General features: G+C 38.3%; 1 non-coding gene across 1 annotated transcript; it reads left to right on the top strand.

Annotated features, from left to right (window-relative positions):
• Positions 1–236: 236 nt before the first annotated feature.
• Positions 237–343, top strand: LOC111751393 (U6 spliceosomal RNA). Its single transcript, XR_002786459.1, has one exon. It is a non-coding gene; the product is annotated as a U6 spliceosomal RNA (small nuclear RNA).
• Positions 344–5,068: the final 4,725 nt, after the last annotated feature.

Genomic DNA, 5,068 nt, shown 5'->3' with positions numbered 1-5,068 from the left:
GAGACTAGAGGGTCCTTTGGCCACACTATGCCTTTGAATCCTCTAAGTTGAGACGGTAATGTCAAAGGCAAGGAGATGGACATTGGCTGCAAAACTTTCCATTTTCAGTGCACACTAAAAGCTCAAAGAATGTAAACAGTGTCACTGAATTGTACACGTACAAATTATTGAATTGGTCTATGTTTCGCTTTGTATATTTTCAACAACAAGTTTTTAAAAAAATTTTTTGGCAATATGTGCTCACTTCAGCAGCACATATACTAAAATTGGCAAGATACAGAGAAGATTAGCATGACCCCTGTGCAAGGATGACACACTAATTCATGAAGCTTTCCATATTTTTACTTCGAGGGTCAAAATAGCAGGGGCAGGGGTTTGGGGACCATGGTTTCAGGGGACATCTAAGTCGATTGGTATAATAAAATCTATTAAGAAAACATTCTGCATCCCATTTTGGAGGGTGGCTTCTGGGGTCTTAAACGCTAGCAAGTGGCCATCTAAGATGCATCAGTGGGTCTCAACTCACCTGGAGCAAAGTAGAATGAAGAACACCAAAGACACAGGAAAATAAGAGCCCAAGAGGCAGAAAGGACCACATAAACCAGAGACTCCATCAGACTGAGACCAGAAGGACGAGATGGTGCCTGGCTACCACCAATGACTGCCCTGACAGGGAACACAACAGAGAATCCCTGATGGAGCAGGAGAGGAGAGCGATGCAGACCTCAAATTCTAGTAAGAAGACCAGACTTAATGGTCTGAATGAGACTGGAGGGACCCCAGAGGTCATGGCCCCTGAACCCTCTGTTAGCCCAAAACTAAAACCATTCCCGAAGACAACTCTTCAAAGATTAGACTGGACTGTAAGACATAAAATGATACTAGTGAGGAGTGTGTTTCTTAGCTCAAGTAGACTCATGAGGCTATGTGGGAGCTCCTGTCTGGAGGCGAGATGAGAAGGCAGAGGGGAACAGGTGCTGGTTGAATGATCATGGGAAATACAGGGTGGAGAGGAGGAGTGTGCTGTCAAATTGTGGGTAGAGCAACTAGGGTCACATAACAATGCATGTATGAGTTTTTGTATGAGAAACTAACTTGAATGATAAACTTTCACTTAAAGCACAATAAAGAGAAAAAAAAAGTTTTTTTTTGAGATATCCTTTAGAAATGTTTCCATGAAATTGGTTTCTCATGAAAGTACTACATGGTGTGATTCCTTAACTCAAAAAAATAAAAGCATTCTTAAGATGTCAACATTATTGTCTAAAATTCTTTGATGCAAGTCCACAGAGGCTAAAACTACCAAGGGAAGTGATCTGAATGTTGTGAACACTAACCTCATTGTCTGCAGGCCTGTCACATATCAGGATTTACAAACCAAATGCAGAGACAACCAAAAGATCCAAGTTTTTCTCCTTGTATGGATAATAATGGCTTTTGCAAGGTCATATTTTCACTGTCTATTCAGATATTGTTACTAAGAACATTTGATGAAGAATTTCAGAAAAATAGACAATGCAAATATTTTATGACTTAATATAGCCATTTAAGTGATACAAATGGTTATTTTAATTGTTAATACATTGGGTCCTATTAATATTTCATCATAAGTTTCCATTGCACTATAGCTTTTTGAGTTCTCAGTAAGATAGCAGAATGGATGATTATTTTGCAGTATATAAATTAATTCCATAAACATCACTTCACCTCAATTTTTTTCTTGATAAAAAAATCAAAGATTTACTTATCCCACCTAGGCAACATGATACTAACAAGAATTATCAATAAAATCACTTATAATGGTGATATTATTGAAAATGATAATTATTCAATTTTAGTTAAACAGATTCTGTGAAAAGACATCTCAAAACACTGTAGAGAGATCTTGATTATACCATTCAATAGTAGCTTATTGGAGGGAATATTTGCATAATCACACTCTCCTTAAAGCAATTCTACTTTTGCCAAGTTTCTGAACAAAAAAATTCATGCCCATTGCAGTATAATTGTCTTAAGATTCTGCCTTCACAGTTTTGAGGCCCTGGATAAAGGTTTGTCCAGTTCTATTCTTGAGCAGCTGATTTAAGTCCACACTCCAACCACTGCCCTAATCAGGTTCTCACAGTACTGGGCCACTATGAACCTGTCCTAATTGTCTCAGGGTCAGATACCCAACAACTAGGAACAGCCCCTGTACCCCCTGAACCTACAGATTTATTCTAAATGTCCAATCTTCAGGAAGCCTTGGAAATCTAGCTATCCTTAGCCTGGTTTCTATACATAAACCCTTTCCTACAATTCTGGATTGTTGTTACCTCATCCCTGGGTGCAACCACATGTGCCTCCCTGTCTCTGGGAAATGTGCATATAATAAACCTAGCTACTTTTCATGGCCTCCCTGACTCCTTTTTCCTGCGTCACACCTGACTTACCATCCTAAGAATCTGTTATAGAACTCATGCCGTGTTAATATTATCAGGCTACATCATAAAAATGGATTCAACTTCTCGCTTATGAATCCTTATTTGAACTTTTTTTTTTTTATATCCAGGAAATATAATCCCTCGAATAGCCTTCTGAATAATCAGGATTTTTAAGCAGTGCAGGTCAAATTAATGATGCCCAGAATATCTAACTATGGAAGGTAGTGTTTCTCCAGGTTCTTGAAGAAACTCAGTGGAGTGCACTAGAATTTTAATCTTGTTTGGTATACTTCTCATTTGTATTTGAAAAGTTCTTTCAAGTTCCCAGAAGGGGTTAACTTAGAATTCTGGAGTCAAATGCTTTAGAAAGTCTATGTATGAACTTTTGACTAAAAAACAAAAAACAAAACAAAAAAAAACTTGAGACTATGTTGGTATCTCCTGCCGGGAGGGGAGATGAGAGGGTGGAGGGGGTTAGAAGCTGGCGAAAAGGACACGAAAAGAGAGTGGAGGGAGAGAGCAGGCTGTCTCATTAGGGGGGGAGTAATTGGGAGTGTGTAGCAAGGTGTATATGGGTTTTTGTGAGAGAGACTGACTTGATTTGTAAACTTTCACTTAAAAGCACAATAAAAATTATTTAAAAAAAATCCTCAAGGCAGTATCATAGTCACTTTTTCAGATCACCAACATACCTGAATTCATTTCTAAATGGTGTTTTATAGAGCCATAGAAGTTGACTTTTGTCAATTTTCAATAGAGCCAAGAGAAAAAAAAATCTTTGAACCACTGGAAATCACTCTACAGATTAAGGATATATATAACCTATAAAATCAAGTCATCCTCATGCAATGCATAGCTTGGTGGAAAAATAAGCAAAGGCTACCAGCTATAGTATCAACCCGGTCTAAGGATCGAATGTACAAAGAGAACTGTGATATCTGTCATCAATTAAAGACAGGGAATTCATGCGATCTGCTGTTAACTGAAAGGTCCTCAGCTTGAACCCACCGCAGGTGCTCCTTGGAAACTCTATGGGACAGTCCTACTCCATCCTATAGGGTCGCTATGAGTCAGAATTGACTCGAGGGCACTGGGTTTGGTTTTGGTTTTTGGACAAAGTACATTAGTCTTTCTCTGGGGCTGGGGTGAGGAGGTTGAAGCATATAAGAGGTGTAGCCAAACGGTACGGAGTTTCTTTTTGAGGTGATGAAATGTTCTAAAATTGGCTGTGGCGATGCTTGCATATATTTGTGCCTATACTAAAAACCACTGAATTGTATACGTTATATAGATGAACTGTATGCTATGCGTATTATATCTCAATAAAGATGTTTAAAACAAAGTGAAGCAGGGAGCTTTTACATAGCATCTAGTTTACAGTAGTCATTCAAATTCCTTCCTCCAGGGCCTGACCAACTGATTCAATTTGAGGAAAATTAAGAGGGCATCTATCGTACGCAAACATGTTCTATTATTCCAAGAGATAAAAAAATAAAACAGCCTCCACCTTTAAGGAGGTTAAAATGCGGGGTGGGGCAGTGAATGAGTAATGACTAATAATGATAATGATAGGAGAAAGAAAAAAGAAGTTTATGAGGTATTTATGATGTGCCAGGAACTGTGCTAAATGATTTAAACGTGTTATTTTGTCGTATTATCACAATTCTACAGATAAATACTGTCAGTATTCTGATTTTACATATGAGGATACCGGGGCACATAAAAGTGAAGTGACTTACTTGGGGCCATATATTAAGAAACGACAGAGACAGAATTTCAGTTCAGTGTTTAGTCAAGAGCCAGCCCCTTAAGGACTAGAGTGCATATGTACACAAATTATGTAAATACAAGGTAGATTAAAGTGCTACAAAAAAGGCAAGAAAAAGTCCTCCAGCTGTTTGAAGAAGGAACACAACTTTATTCGCAGCTCAGTAAGTACTGGGAAAGCAAGTTCAACTATAAAGTGCCTAAACCCCCAAAAAACCAAACCCAGTGCCGTCAAGTCCATTCCAACTCATAGCGACCCTATAGGACAGAGTAGAACTGCCCCATAGTTTCCAAGGAGCGCCTGGCGGGTTCGAACTGCTGACCTTTTGGTTAGCAGCCATAGCACTTAACCACTACACCACCAGGGTTTCCATAAGGCATCTAAAAGTATTTTTAAATATTTGACTGCAATTTTCATGAGGCATGATGTAGATACAAATCTCCATCTCAGATGTAGTAAATAAAAATTACTACAGAAAGGTCACAACGTCAAATGTACAACTTTCTCCTTAAATAAATTTAAAATAATCAAGGGAGCTGTCACAAGATTCAAAACCAAAACCCTGAATTTTCCTCATCCACAATATAGTTCATCTTAAACCTGAGCTTTCAAATTCTTCTGTGCTATGATTACATTCCTAATCTAGATTTAATTCATTTTGCATGTCTCCCCTCTTCTTATTGACACTCCCACTCCTTCCCCTAACAATATGGCTGAAACTATAAGAATTCTTCTTACTAATCACATAAAGCAAATAACTAATAATTTCAGCGCCCTTCACATACAGGCTTTTTTTTTTTTTTACTTCACTCTGGATGCTACATGTTAAACGCTCACCTGGTGGCACAGTGGTTAAGAGCTATGCCTGCTAACCAAG

This window comes from Loxodonta africana, chromosome X (assembly GCF_030014295.1).
Source record: "Loxodonta africana isolate mLoxAfr1 chromosome X, mLoxAfr1.hap2, whole genome shotgun sequence".
Classification (NCBI taxonomy): domain Eukaryota; kingdom Metazoa; phylum Chordata; class Mammalia; order Proboscidea; family Elephantidae; genus Loxodonta; species Loxodonta africana.
Note: the sequence above shows the minus strand (reverse complement) of the source record. Positions and strands in the feature narration are given on the sequence as shown.